At 38.8% G+C, this 20,492-nt stretch overlaps 1 long non-coding RNA gene across 7 annotated transcripts in view; it reads left to right on the top strand.

The window, feature by feature from the left end:
• LOC139041568 (uncharacterized) overlaps positions 1 to 14,104 on the top strand; it is an 81,349-nt gene extending 67,245 nt beyond the window's left edge. For 6 of the 7 annotated variants that reach the window (XR_011496979.1, XR_011496977.1, XR_011496974.1 and 3 more), the window contains one exon: positions 11,171 to 14,104. This is a non-coding gene — a long non-coding RNA (uncharacterized lncRNA). Of the gene's footprint in view, positions 1 to 2,795; positions 2,885 to 11,170 lie in introns of all 7 variants that reach the window. The other variant, XR_011496978.1, reaches the window with a different exon arrangement.
• The last annotated feature ends 6,388 nt before the right edge of the window (positions 14,105 to 20,492 follow it).

Here is a 20,492-nt window from a genome sequence, read left to right as displayed (position 1 = left end):
CTGGTTTGTATTGTTCTCTGTTCTTTTATCCTTTATTAGAATTGTAAGAACTTTGTCTCTTTCATTGTTTTCATCTAAGAACCAGCTATGCAATCTGTTAGAAAAGAGTATTTTGTTTTCTGTATTCGCAGTCTGGATACTCTAAGTTGAGTGGTGGGCCAACTTTGATCTGATGAGAGCAATACTTCGTTGTGTTCTCTAACACATTCCTGATGTGGGAGAAGCTTAAGAAGTCTTTACATTTCAAAATGTCATCATTTAAATGTCAATGTGAAATGTGTAACAATATACACAACAGACGAGTAGATACTCAGAGAAAATTCCTAATAAGGCATTTCCACATAGAATGGTAAGGGAGAAAATGCTAATAAATATAGACAAAGTGAGTTTTTTTCTTTTAAAAGACAGAAGAGACCTTGTCAGAGAATGTAGTAATTAGATCTTTTGACAAAGCCTTCTCAAATTTCTAAATTTGGGAACATTTAATTGCTAATAAGTTCGTGTGTGTTGTTCTTTCCTCAAATAGTTATTAGGAAGAGGTGAGGTCAATCTCTGAAAGTTTTTTGGTAGCTTACTCTGGATCCCTTAGGGTAGGTCTTACTATATCTTCATTTTGCAGATGACGAAATTGAGGGTCTGAGAGTTGAAGTAGTGTGGTGAATGTCCAGAGCTGGAGGAAAAAGTGTTAGGACTTCAACTCAGTTTGAAGGACTCCAAATTCCTTGCTTCTATTTTACAATGCACTACGCTACCTCCTTTATGAAATCCACTCAGGTTTTGTTAAAGAATGTGGGGGGCCTAAGGTGCGAGAGAATTGAGCAATGATAAAAATGAGAGAATGGGGTATAGTGGTTTAGGGGGAGAAGAGGCCTAGCACCACATCCGTTTCCCTAGCGAGCAAGAGAAATTATTTCGTAAATTTTGAGAATTCTATCAGTCAATGGAACTTCCTCACATTTGTTATATTTTCCTTGTTTCTTTAACATTAATTTCCTTCAAAGCTCTGAAATATGATATTAAGAAATAGTATTTGTGATGTATCATCCAGAGAAGGGAGGACGACAGGCATTCTTTCAGTTGGCAGCTGGCTTGTGAATCAAGGTGTTGGGAGGAGGGAGGAGGTGATAGCAGGGAGAAAGAGGAGAGATCTATTCTGTTCCCAAAGAAAGAGCAAAGTAAAAATGTTTTCTAGGAAAACGGCCCAGGGTGACGCTTGTTGAAAGCATGAAAGAGAAGGGGTTTTGATGGTCCTGTGCTGTGTTCACAGCCCTCAAATTCCAGACTCACAAACACCCAGAATGAGAGATGGCACTCAGAAATTGGATGCTGATTATTTTGTTGATATATTGAAGACAGACTGCATTGTTCCAGTGTGAAGGCTTTCTGAAGTGATCCTATCTTCATATTCCTTTTCTGAAATAAACAAGAAAGGAAGTTGACAGAGAAGCCAAGACATGGCAGATAGTTTCTAATCCATTGCCGGAGTTACAGAAGCAAAGTAACTGGGACCCAATTTTTCTCCCTTGCTCGCGCTCCCTGTTCCTTCCTAATTTCTTTTTGTTTCCTGTTTTTGCACACCTAGGAGATAATGTACCCTAAGTAGTCGCTTGCAAGATGAATGAAATAGATTATTCTCAGAGAGTTTATCTTTTGTTTGTTATTGAAAATGTTCAAAGATACATTTACAAAGATGCAACATATTCTATCATGGTAGAAATGGAAAGCAGCCTACATGTCCACTAGCAGAGGGCTGGTTATAGAAATCTTGACATAGCCACACAATGAATTAGTGTCCAATCATAAAACAAAACCAAAAAAAGACGAAACAGGGCCTTGTACCTCTATGAACTGAAAAGAAAGTTTTCTAAGAAATATGTTATTTGAAATGAGCAAGATTAATTCTGCATATAAGGAAGATATCATTTGCAAAAATAAAAAAATTAGTTTATGTTTAAATAGGCATAAATTATTCTAGGAAGGTGTTCAAAAGTGGTATAGTGGTTGGTTTTGGGGAGGGATGTGGGGAGATCGGACGAGGTAAGCATTTAATATTTAATTTCACACCATTCTGTTCTGTTACTTTTATTTTTTTTTACCTTGAGCATATACTAATATAAAAGTAAATATTTAAGAAACTAGGTAAGTTTTAACAGTACAAAATTGAAGTATCACTTATCGGGGACAGTGGACCCAGGAAGCCTGCTGTGAGGCAGGACTGAGCGAGGGTGGTTGAGTTGAAGCTTGAGGTGGGAAGTCTGTGAGCCTGAGGAGGAGCAGAGGGGAGGACCAAAGGGAGGGCACTGCTCTACTTCCTCATTACCAGTCCATTTCAAGACAGGTAATCTTGGGGAAAAAGGCCTCTTATGGCAGTGTATCTTAAAATGGAAATTACCTTGAACAGATTGTTAAAAATAAAGTCTTGACCCTATTTTAGAATATCTGGAGAGAAAGCTTTAGAAATGGGCCCTAGGACTATGCACTTTCAACATGTTTCCAGTTGATTCATTGGCAAAGTGAAGTTTGAAACTGTAGGTATTAGGGCCTTTGATGGAGAGTGAAATAGAATCATACCTATCATTGAATTCCATGTTACTGGGGTGGCTGGCCCCCTGGAGGTGGTGGTCCCTGGGGCTCTCCAGGAGGAGGTGGGGGAGGAGGATTTTGATTGCCTTGTGGTCTGGGTGGTTTCTGCTGAGGAGCATCCTCTGGCTTGTCATCCTCAGCAGGGGATCTAGCTGGGCGTCTTCCTGGTTGTGGTGGTTCTTGCTGAGGAGCATCTTCTTGGTTTCCATCAGCAGGAGGGAGTCCAGGTGGAGGTCCTCCAGGAGGTGGTCTCTGAGGCTCCTGTTCTAGGCTCTGGCTTGGGGCCTTTACATCTGCATAGGTAAGACACAAGCATAGATATGGTTTTGGATCAAAGACTCCCCTCTCATGTTGATCTCCGATGACCTTAGCCTATGGTCCCCTTTCTCCCAGAACCTGCCTGAAACCTTCCAACCTCCCTCCTGTCAACTGCTTCCTTATGCAGTAGTCCTCTCTTAAGATGCATAAGAGTGATATTGGAATTCTAGTTCTTTGCTCCTGAGACAAACATGTGACTTTTATTATGACAATAGAGCTGGTTGTAGATATGTTAGAATTCCCAGAGAATTTCTCAAAGGACAAAGGAAAAGCAAAGGGATTATTAAAGTTACTTATGTTGCCAGTTATATTTCAGGCTGCTGACATAACTTGACAACTGTGACTCTAAGTCTGGCCACTTGGAGTCTATGGGACATCCTCAGGTTCCAAGACCCAGGGAGAGAAATATTAAGAGGGAGAGAAAGACAGTGATGGCCCACACAGGATTCACCAAAGAATGGTGGGAAATTTTTATCAGCCACAGGGACATGGTCAAGTAGAAAAACAGAGAGAAAGGGGATCCAGATTCTTATTTTTTTTTGCATTTCTCCTTAAACAATAGATTTATAGAGAGGAACATTGGGGAAGCAGGAAACAATTGAGGGGTTGATTTTCAGTAAGATGGAGGAGTCACAATTAGGACTCCTGCCCTTTTTCTGTCACCTCTCCAGCGATCATTCCTGGCCTGAGGGAACAGGCAGCACACTCCTGTGGTCATCCAGTCCAGAGTCACTTCTGTTATCCAAGTCGGGGCCCTGCTCTTGGTTCCTAGAATCGAAGTTGGTTAAAGGATTGCCTATATCTCTGGGGTAATGACATTAATCAATATTTGATAGGAAAGTGATGGTCATAAGACATTGGGGAACTGAAAAATTCCCGAGAAAGGAAGGGAAAGAATGTTTATTGAGGATTAATTGGGATTTACCTGATACGAGGGGTGGGGCTACTTTTCTTAGGAGTCATCCAGGAAAAGAAGCACAGGATGAAGTGAAAAGTGAAGTCCCAAATCTTTCAGAGTGCACAACTGCTCTACCAGGAAAGGCACCCTTCCAACCACTACCTGTATATTTCATAAGTTAACTTGTCTGTCATGGTCTGTGATGCCTTTGAAAAGGGAGGAAGATGTAAGGGGATGGCAAGGTTGTTACTATGCTGGGAATCCACTACAAACTGCAAATAGAACAGGCCCTTTTTGTCCTCCCTAGGATTTCTCAAACCCTAAAAGTAATTTGAGCTAAGTGCTGTGGTATTTCGTGTTCTAGTGTACTTCTGCCCTCTTTCTTCCTTAAGTATTAACCTTATATTAACATACTTTTCAAGAGGGGTGAGCAGGGGTAAACATTTGGATACAATCTTCCATAAATCGCCCACAGCACACTGAAATATTAAATGTGTGGGAGAAAAATGAGAATGTTGGGCCCTGGTATCTCCATATCTCTACGTGGAGAGAAAGAAATCTCCTATCCTCTTCTCCATCTCTGAAATAGCTCTGATGTGTGTTTATCTTCGTCTATATCGCATCCCCTAGCAAGGCTACCTCACTCACTGTCTATATTCATTTCTGTAATATCTTCATGACTGAACTTCTCCTGTACCAGTCTCACCATCCTCCAGTGCATCCTACACTGCACAGGCAGAGAGAGTTTTCTGAAAATGTAAACCTTACCTTGTCATCCCTCTGGCTGAAATTCTTTCTTGGGTTCCAACAGTACCTTAAATAAATTACAAGGTCTTGCCATGAAATGAGGACGTGACTGGCCTTCTCTTGTGTCAAGAAGTCTGTAGCCTCCTGTTTCCTCTCATTTCTCTCCTCTCCATACCTCCTTCCTCACTGCAGTGTCATCTGCCAAGCCCCAAGCAGAGTCCCAATCCCCTCCTCCCCATTTTCATTTTTTTACCATTATGTGGGCTGTGAGCTGAGCTCAGGGCCAGCAAGGCCACTGAGAGCATGACCAGCCGCATCTTGGAGGAAGCTCTGGAGTTGCTCCTGACTATGTGCTGGGAGAACCCGGGTGGCTTCCTTTATAAAGACAACAGAACAATGGAATCTTTGAGCTCCACACTGCACAGACCTCATCACCTGATAGACTAGGTGATAGTTTACTCAGTCAGGTCAGGTGCATCCCTTGTCTCTTTTTGGGACTTCGCCCAGCAGGATGGTGTGGCTAGGATATTGTTAGTGTCTCATTCTTAATAGGTACAATGTGTGACTTGGGTAGTTTTTGAAGGAACCATGCCCAAGAAGTCAGTTCAGATGTTAGAAATGTTCTGTCATCATTGGATTTTCTGTCTGATGGTGAGGTTGTTTCTCTATTCTTACGTTGTCTTGTTTGTTTCTCTGTATGAGTGTGTCTGTTTGTGTGTGTGTGTTGACAATGATTTTATAGCCAAAAGTGAAGAAGGTCCGTATCTCTGGCCATTATTTTTCCCCTAACTATATGAATCATGGTGCATGTGTGTACCTATGTGTATGATATTTAGGAAAAATTTTTGATGGTCCGGAGAACATTTCTGTTGAACTTTGAAATGTATGAGGAAAGCACACCTTGGGCTCACATTGATGACAGAAGGTTGACCCTCAGCCTGTTCGGGCCCAGAGAGATCATTCAAGATTCTCTGCATCTGTCTTTAATCAGGGAAGCCTTGGTGTTGTAGAACACAGGTGAACTACAACTTTCTGTTTTTATTAATATTCTTGGGGTTATGAAACTTAGTGAAAGCAAAGGTGGACACTGAAGCCACCGTGGGATTTCTAAATTTGAACAAGATGAATAGAGTTGCTTGAATGAATCATGCTATCTTATGTCTCTAAGACTTCTATGCTGTTTCCCTTTTCTAGAATCTTCTGTAGGATTCAGTTTGGGCCTTATTTCTTCTAGGAAATACATTTTACCACCCCCACTTATCAATTAGTGGCTAAAATTATCCACTCCAATAGTATAGCCGGATGCCCACCAAAAATCCTCTCTTGCATTGCACTGATCGTCTAGTTTTCATTCAGGTTCTGTGCTGGAATGTGTTTTCTCAGATGCTTCTTCAACACAGGGAAATTTCTCTGCAATATTCAGATGCTCATTTCTCCCCACTCTTCCTCTGAAACTTATTTGTTGCTACTTTATCTCTTGAATCAATCTGCCCTATGTTTCTTTTCTCTCATGTCCAGCTTTTTTTGTGTGTGTGTGTTTTCTGTTTTTGGCTATGCATTCTGGGAGAATTCCTTTATTTAATCATCTTAATCAGAGGCTGTTCTGCTCTCCACCAGATTTGTTGCTTTTGTGTGTAAAATTTTGCACCAAATCATCGCGTTTCCAAAACGGTGTTTTTTTTTTTTTTTAAAAAGATTTTATTTTTTCCTCTTTCTCCCCAAAGCCCCCTGGTACATAGTTGTATATTCTTCGTTGTGGGTCCTTCTAGTTGTGGCATGTGGGACGCCGCCTCAGCGTGGTTTGATGAGCAGTGCCATGTCCGCGCCCAGGATTCGAACCAACGAAACACTGGGCTGCCTGCAGTGGAGTGTGCGAACTCAACCACTTGGCCATGGGGCCAGCCCCCAAAAAGGTGTTTTTAAGTTACTTGCATACATTGCCTTTTCAGCTGCTGATCATTCTGTCATATTCAGTAGTTGTCAGCTAATCCTCAGTGAAAATCAAGCTGATTCCATGTCATCGACTGCCACTGATCTCAGAACAAGTGTAGATCTCGTGTTACTGTTCAGATTTTTTGCAAGTCTTGTGGGAATCTGAGATAGTTAGGCTGGGATATCACAAAGAGTGCCATGTGGCTGGAAACCCTACAGGTAGGCCTCAGGAGGAATGTGGATGAGTGGACCCCTGAGTGTCTGGGTTGTGCCGTCTCTAATATGTTGTTCAGTTTTTGCGCAGGGCTAGTGAGAATTTGCGGATAGTTTGGATGGGATATCACAAGGAGGGCCATGTGGCTGGAAATCCTCAAGACAGGCCCTTGAGCACTGTGGATGAGTGGATCCTGTGCTGCGCACATGATTGTCTGAGTCTGGCCCTCTCTGAATTGTTGCACAATACATTAAAGGAAAGTTTTGTAATACAATGGAGTTTGCTCCTGATAACTTTGCCCTTGCAAGGTGACCAGGCAGACTGTTTTTCTCTTTTTTTTTCCTGGCATAATTATGGATAAATTCCAGAAGGGGGGAGATAGTAGCAGTTGGCCATTCTTCTCTGATTGCACTGGAAAGTAGAATGGTTCTAGCTGGGCTTTGTGTGAGGAAGGGAGATGTCTTGGGCCTAGCAGTTTCCCTTCTGTTATTGGGATGACTGTCTCTGATTTCTCTGTATGTATTTTACAAGAGAGACTGGATATGAGCAGTCCTGACGAGGCGGCTTATGGCAGACTCTCAGGTTGGTTAGGAGGGTCAGAGATAAGGATGAGAAGGGAGTGCCATGCAGACTTAGTGACACTGTGTGGGTGGCTGCAGAAGGGGCAGTCCTGATGGAAGGCAGGCTTCTCTTCAGCTTGGTGAGTACTGGAGGAGAGTAGGGCATTCTGCAAAATATCACTCAGTTCAGGTCTTTCCCTAAGATAATTTTTAAAAAGTCATATAGGTAGACAATATATTATCGGACTCCCCCTTGGTTCCTCCCAGATAACATCTCTCTGAGTCTTGGGTCACCATGGTAACAGATGCCTAAGGAACTAAGAGTCAACCTCTGTCTGTTTCTTGCTGGCTGAGAGTAGCACCCCACAAACTGGACTTGCACGAGTGTCCAATAGGCGGCCTCCTGACATCATGGAACCAAAAACTCCACACCAAGATCATGTTAATGCCACCATTTTGAGAGTTTGTTTCCTATGAAGAGCCATGAAGCTTGACTACACTTGTGCAGATCATCAGTTTTCTCCTTCCTCGTTGCCTCCAATCATCTCCCTCCACACTGCAGACCACCTTGCCCCTCTACCCCATAAATATCTCTAGTCCTCATGTTTGGGGAGGCAGATTTGAGACTTGTTCTCCCATTTCCTCACTTGGCTGCCTTGTGAATAAACCCTTTCTCTGCTGCAAACTCATCATCTTGGTGATCAGCATTTGGCGTGAAGGGCAAAATGAACCTGGTTCGCTAAGAACAGTACTTAGCTTTTATTACAATTCCCGGCTGAGGAATTGACATGTGATTAAGACATATCTCATCAGGGTCTTCCAAGTGTTTCATATATGAATGAGTTGCTGAGATAAGGAGGTGGAATATGAAGCTGCCGGCACTTATTGTGGCAGCCACTCATAGAAAGCTGAGAGATTGATTAAAGCCTTTTGACAACATTTTTGAACCACTGAATCCAGTCATATTTGAGTTCCCCATTATTTGAATATTCAATTTTCCTTTTTTACTTCAGCTAATTTTAGTAGAGTTTCCTGCATTTGGAACCAAAATGATCCTGCTGGAGGAAAGAGGGCTAATTGCAAAGCACAAACTTTGAGATATTTCTCCCTGAAACCAAAACTATCGGACTTCTCTCAGTAAGGTAGTAACACACATTTTGTGATACAGTTTGGAATTATTCTGTCAAACTGCATACATTTGACTTCCTGAAGCTGGAGGAGTGGCTTCAACTAGTGATATTCTGCCCCTTTTGGAGCCCTTTATTCTGTCAGAGACCAATCATATTTGGAGGTGTTTTGGGGAGCTAGAGGGGAGAGTCGACATTGCATGCCATTGTTTTTCCAAACTGGCTTTATTTAGGTCCTCTTGTTTTATGCCTTTTTCAGTAGGAATAATGTGAGCCTTCTATTTAGAGCTTGGTAGAACAAACACAATATAGAAAAAGCCTTAGGAAGAGTTACCGAAATCAAATTAAGGACACGTCTGTTCTGAGCAGAGATAGAGAATATATTCCTCAGTTTATGGACATAAAACTGAATGTTCTGTTAAATTTCATAGATATCAAAATCCGAATGTGAAATACTCTCAGTTCCAAGCTATAATCAACCATGTATGAAGTTGTTTATGAGATTTAAAAGTTAATTACTCAAGTAGCAGTTTAAGCAAAATCTATTTCCGTTAATGGTTAGCTCAGTAAGAGTTAAGAGTGTGAGGCAGGATTAAGAAAACAAAATCCTACTTAATCATTCACAGGATAAAGTATAATGGCTAGACTATTGGAGTGGTGGATAAATCTGAGGCTGAGGGATAGTTCCTCAGATCCCCTCCTCTACACACATGAAGTTTGTCAATCTTCTTCAGAGATGTTCATGAATGAGCTCTGTGCCCTCACAGAGATCCCACTGGATAGATTCTCATCATTCTTTCTGATTTCAAGATAGAAGGAAGAGCCAGAGGAAATCCCAAATCCTTTTTTTGACTTGAGGTCAGTAGCCTTATTGCGTAGGTGTCTTTTATTAATACCGATTTTGTTATGCTCATTGTAAAAGTGTCATTGAATCCAGGAAGTTTTCCAAATAATGGGAATGCATAGAAGTTATCAATGTACCATTACAGAGCAAATATCAGAAGCGATATCCCCAGAAGAAACACAAAGAGCACCAGGGAGGAGTATATGAGCTTCTTGCCAAGGATGAAGGTCAAGGGTAAAGGGCAGTAGAGAACCAGATAGCTCTTTAATCCTTGTTTAGATTCCCAAGCAGTCTAGCTTCAATTCCTTATTCTGCTCATTCATCACAATTTGGTTTTTCCTTTTTCTTCTGCACCATTAGAAACGTGCTGACTGATGCCCTTTATCATGAATTATCCTTCAGTACTGATTATTAAGGGGTTTCTATTGGGACTAAGTACTGAATTTTAAACTCAACCTTTTCTGTGGCTACTGAGAGGCAATGCATTGAGAGTTTAAAACTTCAGCGTAGGGCAGTCCCGTTGACAAAGACTAAGAAATCCGTTGGGTCACAAATCTTATTTGTACTTCGCTAACGTATGAAATATATCTGAGCATATATAACTGTGTGAGAATGCCTTTTTATACATTCTAACCAAGTGCCTTTTAAATACTTACCAATTATGTAATTTAACAAACTTTATTCTTTCAGGTAATAGATTTCCTGCCTGCTTTTCCTTCGATTTCTTTTTATTGTTCTTATTCCTTTTTTGTTGAGATGACTATTTAGTGTATTTTCAATCATCTGGAATTTATTTCCTTATGGCATGAGATAGGAGACTAATTTTTTCTGCATGAACAGCTTATTTGGATTAAGACTTTTATATTTTTCTATGCATGTTGATAACTAATCAGCATCTATTGTGGTCGGCTCTGGACGCAACACAAATCTCCTCTGAAGACTGTGTTTTCCCTGGTTCTCCAAGATACCGTTTCTTATTCACCTTTGATTAAAATCTCCAAGAATTTTATTTTAGTTTGGAAAAATTATCTTCACATTCTTGGATATTAGTTCTGATTTCTTTAAGTTCTATTGCTATTTCGTTAGTAATTATTGAGACCATTATTATTTAGAATCCTCTTTCCTTATTTGTTTTTCTTGGCTCCCTTTGTGTTGGTTTTAGTGGAGCAATTCTTTCAAAAATCCTTGCAAGTCTGAAAAGTTCTTATTTGCGTTGACAAGTAAATAGTAGCTATCTTAGTTGAAGATGTTATCCTTCAGGAATTGCGAACAGATTAGTTTAATATTTTAAAGCTTGCAAAATTTCAAATGAGAAGTCTGAAGTCAACATGATGCTCCTTTGTTTCTTGGCAATGTCTACTCTTTGGCTTCCCATTGTACTTTTAGAAGGATCTTTGAATCTTCTGCTTAGATTTGAATTCAAAAATTTCTCCCGGTTCTTCCTGGGGAGTTTTTACATTATTTTCCCTTAACATTTAGAGAGTCTGGAATCATTTTAACTTTAGAAAAATTGTCATATTATTTTATTGATAATTCATTCTTTATAATCTTTATTTTAGAACCCTTTTAAACAGTTATTAAAATGTTTAAATCTGTTCTCTGTGTTCTGAAATTTTCCCTTACACTTCTTTTCTCTCTCCTCTTTTCCATTGTATCGTGGGAAATACGTTAATATTCTGTTTTCCTCCCTGTTTCAATCTTTATCTCTGTTCATTCTGTTGTTTAGGCCGCCTACTTTAAAACAGTGTTGTAAATTTATCATAACTGTTTGCCTTCTATTATGGCAGCCTACTTTCCTATTTAGCGCTCCTGATGACACTGTTTCATTTACATCTTTTTGCCTCTTTTCTTTTCTGTTTCCTACAGGTGGATGTAGTACATAACTGGGTTTGTTTGAGTGTATAGTAACTTCTTTAAGTGACATTTGTTCCTTCATTTGTTTGGCAGCATTTAGAGAATCAGCTCCATTGATGAACTGGATCTAGATCAAGCGATATTGACAGCTGGAATATGCATCCTCAGCCGAGATGAGAAATCCTGTTGGAGTCAGCGAATGCAGTTTCTGATAGTAAAATCCATTAAATCTGTTTGTAAGGCAACGTTTAAGAAAAAGATTATATATTTTTTTAAAAAGCTGTTTTTGTTGCTGTCTTATGCTGTTGCTACTGTTGTGTAGTTAGCCTATCTTTGACTCCTGTCTCATGGATATTGACAGATATTTCTGATTTAGTACTCACCACCTCTCCCACAACTGTTTAGTTATCATGATCTAAAAGACTGCTTTACAATCGTCCTTCAGACTTTTGTTCAAACCAATGACAATCAGTCTACAGATATTAAGCTGGCAGTCCTGATTTTTGTTCCTGCACCAGCAATGATTCATCAGGCCCAAAGAAATTGTAAGATGTCATTAATTTTATGATACAGACTGATTTCAGCTTTGCAATAAGAAAAAATATGTCCAGGAATCCATGAAATATTGTGTTTAAACAAAAATTGTTGGAAGAAATGGGCAGAAACACTACAACATCACAATAGGTTTATATACATTCGTTGTTTTTTCATAGGTGTGGACATAAAGGGCTATAGGTGATGTAAATAACCAATCATAAGACTGTTCTACTATGTTAAGGTATCCACAAGCATTCCCTCAAGAAATTTAAGGATTTTGTTCAGTGCCCCTGGAAGATTTCCCAATATTGATTATTTATAACAATATCCCTAGGACTGTTGTTTGTAGATCAGGTGCATCTGAATCACTTGGAATATTTATTAAACTGCAAGTTTTCAGCCTCCTTTGGAGACAGAGTAAAGAAGTAGCTGCAGAACCAAAGCTCTGGGAACTTCACTTTAACAAACACCCCGATGCTTTTGATACACTTTAAAACTAGAGAACAGCTATCCAATTAAAGTACTAGAAAAACAGCCAATCCTAAGAAAGAAACTTAGTAAACAGCTTTCTTGTCCACCATGAAACACAAGTTAGAATTTAGAAATTAATCATTGACAAACCCTTCTAAGAACTTGAAGACGAAAGCAAAAGCATTTCTAAGGAATTCTTAGGTGGAAAAAAGTCAAATGTGAAATCACAGACTATTCAAGAATTTAGAAAACGAGTATTCAGTTTGTTAAAACCTATGGATTAGATCAACATTTTCCTCATAAAAATTTCTGGAATCAAACGCCTTTGTCACTAAAGAAAATATTAGAAAAATAAGTGAAATAAATAATAAATTCAAGGACATAGTGAAAGAAAAACAAAGTAAACCCAATAATCAGCAAATACAATGCTAACCTCAGAATAAAAATAAAAGCAAAATTTTAAATAAATGCAAGAGTATAATTTGAAATAAATAAATAAGCTTACCTAATTGAGAAAGAAACTGTGGATGATGAAAGGAAATGGATTAAAAAATAGAAACTACAACTCTATACCGAGTTATATTAAATTCTGAGTAAAACAAACACTTAGTAAAATATAAATTCACACAGCTGAGTCGGAAATATCTGATTGACACAAAGAAACCAAAATCCATGGATGAAATTGAGAAAGATGGTAAAAATGACCTCTTTAAAAGAGAGAATTCCACATGGTTTTAAATGTTAGTTCTTTTAAATCTTCAAGGACTAGACCATGAATATACTATTCCAATTATAATACAGCATAGAAAGAAGGAATATTTTGCACTTATTTTCATAAAGCTACAATCATTCTGATAACAAAATAATCTGTATAATGAGAAGCATTTCATTATGGAGAAACCCCCCCAAAAATGTATATATGCTTATAAATTTCTTGGAGTGTTTGTAAATATTGAAAAGAAACTTGCTGTTCTTTAGTCATTTCAGGTAACCATTAAAAATTATTCTGCATGAGATTTGATCAGGAAAATGAAACAGAAGTCATGTATTTACATTGCCTTTTGAGGCAAATTCTCTGAAATAATAGAAAGTATTCATAAAAGAATGAATTCAAAACACTTTTGAAAAATAGAGTATTAAGTGTAGATTAGAAATTTATGAGGACTTCCTAAGGGTAGAAAGCAGGGCTTTAGAGGAACAGAGAAACATTATGGAAGAAAAGTCATAGTTGAAAGCACATCCAAGAGAAGACATCTCAGGAGGTGAGAATGGTTCAGAGTGTTGGAAGTCAGAGTTGAGTAGATATCAGGAGTGGGAAGTGGCCCTGGAGAAAACATCAGGATGATTAATAGAGATAAACTTCGTTTGAAATTCTGGGTCTTCAACTCTCTACCTCTTCCATCGCTGTGGGAGGAAAGACCCCAGTGCACTCACCACCAGGTTAAAATACTAAGTGTGTGTTCTCTGTCCAACCTCCAATGAGGAGGCAGAGTACCTAGGTATCCAAGATTGTAGGTCTACAGATGAAGGCAGTTGTTTTGCCCACCATGACCATAATTGTTTTGGAAAATGGTTTGGAGCTAGTACATAATTAGTGTAGGGAGATGAGTGTGGAAAATCAAAGGTCGTTTGTGCTTTAGCGACCTTCAGTGGATGGTGCAAGACAACCTGAAGGAACTCTTCACCAAATCTTTTAATACTCCTAAGAAGATAGTGAGAGTTTTCAGAAACCTCGGGAAGGGAATTGAAGCCTTGACAGAGTTTACTGAAGAGGTTCATTTCCTTATGATTCATAGGAAAGCATCAATAAAGAGAAGGGCATGGATAATAATTGTTTAAGACTCCTATCTCAGATTCTAAATTTCCTTCAAATATGGAAACTCTCATATAAAGTGAGGTGCACAGTAGCTAATATTGCCATTGAAGTGAGAACAGATGTATCCTGTACTCTTGAAGCTTGCACGTGTCAGCTGGGTTAAGCTTTAAATGTTGAAGTAGATCAGGGGAATATCATTCTGCCAATGATGGTTGCAGTCAACCATGAGAAAGAAGGGTGTTTCCAAGGCATGACATTTCCTTGTGGGGGAAAGATGGCATTAGACCCTGAGCCCAGGCATAAGGTTGAGAGGCTGCAGAACTGGTAAGTATCCAAGGCCAAGAGAAGTAAAGGCCTGATGGCAGGTCTTATGAGTCTTGGACATTGAGACCTTTAATGTCCTCAGAAAGAACCATGTAAGAACTGTGTCTTTAGGGTGTATTGAAAAGGAGAGAGCAAAAATTATCGTTTTACAATAAGCAATGAGGTGGGAATTTCAGCACATCAAGAGTCGTAGAGGTTGTTCAAAGGGTGGTTCTGTCAGCCCTTCATTCCCTAATCAAAGAAATAGTCGGCAACATTAGATATTACCATGTTAGTTTCACTGCCTCGCAGGTGATAGACATATTTCTATGTCTCAGAATCTATGGATTCTTGACTCATTGAAAAATTAAGGGGACATGAGGGGTGATGGGATGTTCTCACATTACGTAAACAGTCTCAGAATAACAACATTATGACTCAGCAGTAATACGATTTCTCACCACAGTCAAGTTATATTATCGCTAAGTTTCGGGGTGTTTTGTTCTAAGCAGTACTAACGGAAACAGAATGGGTCTTTCAATAGATAATACATGTTAGCTTAATTGGCTATGCTTTTTCTTTTTTAGTGGCACATAAAATGATGGTGTATTTGAGAATCCACAGCATGCTAATTCAGTGAAACGCAATAAGAATGAAAAGTCTTTACACGGTAGTACCAATATTGTTTAAGGACACTAACACTACTTTTGTGTATTTTATAGAGAATTTCCGAGATAGCAAGAGTTTGTCAGGAAATGGAATTCTGTGTCCTAATGTCTGCAGTTCTACAATGTCAATATACGCTTCCCTGAAAATCTGTGGTAATTTATGATGATAGGAGCAGTACATGAAGATACTTGGTTTGCTGACATCTTCTCCATTCCTTGATATCTGGTATTTTTATAATTTTGTAACTCTAGAAGACAAAAGGTACTTCATCTTAATGTATATCTTCCTGATTATCAGTGAGAGTGGAATTGCTTTGTATGATTATTGGCCATTTATGTGTACTTTTGTGTGTGTGAAATGACTGCTCGTATCTGTTTCTGAGTAGTAGTCAGAAGGTTCACAGGCAGCGTATGGATAAATCAGATAAGGCTAACTTGTTCAAAGAAAAGAGAGGACTGACTGTCAGAATGCCTCATGGAGGGATGTTCACCATTATCCAGGAGCGTGCAGGTAGTGTTCTGACCCCCCCAAATCCTCTCCAGTGTGTTCATAGTTATGGGTGATGAGTGGGACTCAGTGAGTGTCAGATTTTCTGGAAGCTGGACTGTCCCCTCCGGGCTCAGCAGTTCATCTCAGCTGAGATGACTGTCTGAGAGTGTGTAAGCCGATGTGTATTAATGCCATAAACACCTCATATGGCCAGGACCACTGTCCATATCAGAGTTTTAAAATTTTCCAGATGACTATGTGGTAAAGCACCATACATCCAGACATGAGCTCCATTCTCACCCTTTGCTCTTCAGCCTATTATAGTCGTTCCAGTACTTTCTTGAATATAGACCTGTAGACGTGAAACAATAACATTTTCTATGACATTTATTAATTTTTCTATTGGTTATTTTGTAGTTTTCCTAGTGTTTCATTTAGTTTCTCTCTATATTGTGGATATTAATTCTGCGTATGAGAGACATTTTATAAATATTTCCTCCTTATCCCTTCAATGTCTTTTCACTTTGTTTAGGTGGTTTTTATTATGAAGATTTTAAATTTTTGTTGTACTTCAGTTTGCCTATCTTTTGTTTACATCCCTGCATTTTGTGTGTCATTTCAGATTTGTTTTCCTACTTGACTACCTTAAACACCTCTACTTCACCTCCCCACCTCACTGTTATAGACATTCTCACTCTACTTCTTCACCTCAACATCATAAACATACATAAATTTTGTAAAAATCACGTTTGCCTCCTTAAACCATTTGAAATTAATTTTTGTGATTGCTCTGTGATAGACCTCTGAAATTAGTGTTTAAAGATAATTGGATACAAAGAAGGAAATTTCCAGGTCAATATTGCTGATGAACATAGATGCAAAAATTCTCATCAAAATAATAGCAAATTGAATACAGTAGTACATGAAATGGATCATATTCCATGATCAAAGTGGATTTACACCAGGAATGCAGGCATGGTTCAACATGCACTAATCAATCAATGTGATACACCACGGTAAAAAAATGAAGAATAAAATTCACACGATCATCCCAATAGATGTGGAGAAAGCATTTGAGAAGATACAGGATCCATTTATGATAAAAAGTCTAAACAAAGTGGATATAGAAGGAAAAACCACTACATAATAAAGGCCATATGTGACAAACCCACAGCAAATATCATCCTCAATGGAGAAAAGCTGAAAGTTCTCCCTCTAAGAACGAGAAGCAGACAAGGATGCCCACATTCACCACTCTTATTTTTAACATAGTACTGGAAGTATTAGCCAAGAAATCAGGCAAGAAAAGGAAATAAAAGGGATCCAAATTGGAAAGGAAGAGTGAATCTGTCACTACCTGCAGGCGATATGATTTTATACATAGAAAACCATAAAGAATTCCCTAAAAAACTTAGAAATAAGAAGTGAATCCAGCCAAGTTGCACGATACAAAACCAATATACAAAAATCAGAAGCATTTCTATACACTAACAACAAAGTAGCAGAAAGAGAAATTAAGAATACAACCCCATTTATAATTGCACCAAAAAGGATAAAATACTTGGAATAAACCTAACTAAAGGAGCGAAAGCTGTACCCCAACACCTATACACCATAGTTGAAAGGAATTGAAGAAGACACATAGAAATGGAAAGATATTCTGTGCTCTTGGATTGGAAGAATTAACATAGTTAAAATGTCTATACTTCCTAAAGCAATCTATAGATTCAATGCCATCCCTATCAAAGTTCCAACAACATTTTTCACAGAAATAGAACAAAGAACCTAAATATTTGTATGGAACCACAGAAGACCCCAAATAATGAAAGGGATCATGAGAAAAAAGAAGAAAGCTGGTGGTATTACACTCATGAATTTCAAATATACTACAAAGCTATGAACCAAAAGGCATGGTAGTGGCACAAAAACAGACACAGAGATCAACGGAACAGAATCAAGAGCCCAGAAATAAATCCGCACATATATGGATGGCTAACTTTCAACAAGGGAGCCAAGAACACACAATGGGATCGGAGAGGCTCTTCAATAAATGGTGTTGGGAAAACTGGACAGCCACATGCAAAAGAATGAAAGGAGACCATTATCTTACACCATGCACTAAAATCAACTCAAAATGGGTTAAAGACTTGAATGTGAGATCTGAAACCATGAAATTTCTAGAAGAAAACATAGGCAGTACACTCTTCAACACTGGTCTTAGCAGCATTCTTTCAAAAACCGTGTCTGACCAGGCACTGGAAACAATAGAAAAAAATACACCAATCACAGGACATCAAACTCAAAAGCTTCTGCACAGCAAAGGAAACCATCAGCAAAACGAAAAGACAACCTAACAATTTGGAGAAGATATTTGCAAACCATATATCAGATAAGGGGTTAATATCCAAAATATACGAAGAACACATACATGTCAACAACAAAAAACCTAGCAACCCCAATTAAAAAATGAGCAAAAGATCTGAACAGAGATTTCTCCGGAGAAGACATACAGATGGCCAACAGGCATGTGAAATGATGTTCAACATCATTACCTATAAGAAAAATGCAAATCAAAACTACAGTGAGATATCGCCTCACTCCCATCAGAATGGCTATCACTAACAAGACAGGAAACAATAAATGTTGGAGAGGATGTGGAGAGAAGGGGGCACTCATACACTGCTGGTGGGAGTGCAAACTGGTGCAGCCACTATGGAAAACAGTATGGAGTTTCCTCAGAAAATTAAGAATAGATCTAGCACATGATCCAGCTATCCCACTGCTGGGTATTTATCCAAAGAACATGAAAACACGAATGCATAAAGATACATGCACCCCTATGTTCATCGCAGCATTGTTCACAATAGTCAAGAGTTTGAAGCAACCTAGGTGCCCATCGAGGCACTAATGGATAAAGAAGATGTGGTATATATGCACAATGGAATACTATTCAGCCATAGACTTGGTGAAATCCGGGCATTTGTGACAACAGGGCTGGCCCTTGAGGGCATTATGCTAAGTGAAATAAGTCAGAGGCAGAAAGTCCAATACCATATGATCTCACTCATAAGTAGAAGATCAAAACAATGACACACAAACACCTAGCAACAGAGATTGGATTAGAGGTCACCAGAGGGGAAGGGGGAGGGAGGAGGGTGGAAGGGTTGATTAGGCACTTGTGTGTGGGGATGGATTGTAACTAGTCTTTGGTGGTGAACGTGATGTGATCTACACAGAGTTCGAAATATATTATGATGTACATCTGAAAACAACATAAGTGGACTGAATGCTCTAGATAAGAAAAAAGGCTACCAAAATGGATAAGAAGCAAAGCAAACGAAGAAAAACAAAATGAAGAACAAAAATCACAAGATCATCTCAATAGAGACAGAGCAAGAATTCGATGAGATCCAGCTTCCATTTATGCTGAAAAGTCTCAATAAAATGGGTAAGAAATAATGTATGTCAGGGCTGGCCTTGTTGCTCAGTGGTTAAGTGTGCAGGTTCCGCTTTAGAGGCCTGGGGTTCACTGGTTTGGCCCCAGTTGCGAACATGGCACCACTTGGCAAGCCATGCTGTTGTAGGTGTCCCACGTATAAAGTAGAGGAAGATGGGCACAGACGTTAGCTCAGGGCCAGTCTTCCTCAGAAAAAAAAGGAGGATTGGCAGTAGTTAGTTCAGAGCTAATCTTCCTAAAAAAAGAGAAAAATTCAGTTATCCAAAGATGTCCTGTAGAGTGTCCTTGGTGATTTGAGATGCTATGAAGGATAACCTCACATGTAATAAAAGTTTCTTAAAAAAAAAAATAATGTACCTCAACACAATAAAGGCCATATATGACAAACCCATGGACAATATCACAATCTATGATGAAAAACTTAAAGCTATTCCTCTAAGAACAGGAAAAGAACAGGGATGCCCACTCTTGCCACTCTTATGCCAGATAGTACTAGATGTCCTAGCCAGACCAATTAGACAAGAAAAAAGAAATAAAATGTATCCAAATTAGAAAGCAAGAAGTAAAACTCTCCCTGGTTCTGTATGACATGATTCGATAATAGAAAACCCTAAAGAAGTCACCAGAAAACTATTAGAAATAATCAAAACTGCAGCAAAGCTACAGGGTGAAACATCCACTTAGAAAAATCAGTTGCATTTGCATACTCCAGCAACGAACTAGCATAAGGAGAGGTCAAGAATCCAATCCCATTTACCATGGCAACAGAAAGACTAGGATACTTAGGAATAAATTTAACCAGAGAGGTGAAAGCGCTATACACTGAAAATTGTAAGGCGTTATTGAAAGAAATTGGAGAAGACATAAAGAAGTGGAAAGATAGTCCACGCTCATGGATTGCAAGAATAAACATAATTAAAATGTGGATGATACCTTAAGCAATCTGCGGATTCAATGCAATCCCAATCAGAATCCCAATGACAGTTTTCACCGAAATAGAACAAAGAATCCTAAAATTTGTATGGAAGAGCAAAAGATCCTGAATAGCTCAAGAGATCCTGAGAAAAAAGAACAAAGCTGGAGGCCTCACAATCTCTGACTGCAAAATATACTACAAAGCTCTAGTAAGTAAAATGGCATGGTACCGGCACAAAAACAGATACATGGATCAGTGGAACAGAGCTAAAAGCTCAGAAATAAACTCGCACATCTACGGACAGCTAGTTTTTCACAAAGGAGTCAAGAACATACAATGGAGAAAGGAAAAGTCTCTTCAATAAACGGTGTTGGGAAAACTGGCCAGCTACATGCAAAAGAATAAAAGTAGGCCATTGTCTGACACCATACACAAAAATTAACTCCAAATGGAAAAAAACTTCCATGGAAGACCTGAAACCATAAAACTCCTAGAAGAAAATATAGGCAGTACACTCTTTGACATCAGTTTTAGCAGCGTATTTTCAAATATCATGTCTATTCAGGCAGTGGAAACAAAAGAAAAAATAAGCAAATGGGACTACGTCAGACTAAAAGCTTCTGCAAGGCAAAGGAAACTATGAACAAAATGAAAAGACCACCTGCCAATTGGGAGAAAATATTTGCGAATCATATATCTGACCGGGGTTAATTTTCAAAATATAGAAAAAACTCATACAGCTCAACAACCAAAAAAC

This window comes from Equus asinus, chromosome 22 (assembly GCF_041296235.1).
Source record: "Equus asinus isolate D_3611 breed Donkey chromosome 22, EquAss-T2T_v2, whole genome shotgun sequence".
Lineage (NCBI taxonomy): Eukaryota > Metazoa > Chordata > Mammalia > Perissodactyla > Equidae > Equus > Equus asinus.
This window is presented reverse-complemented; position numbering and strand designations above follow the sequence as displayed.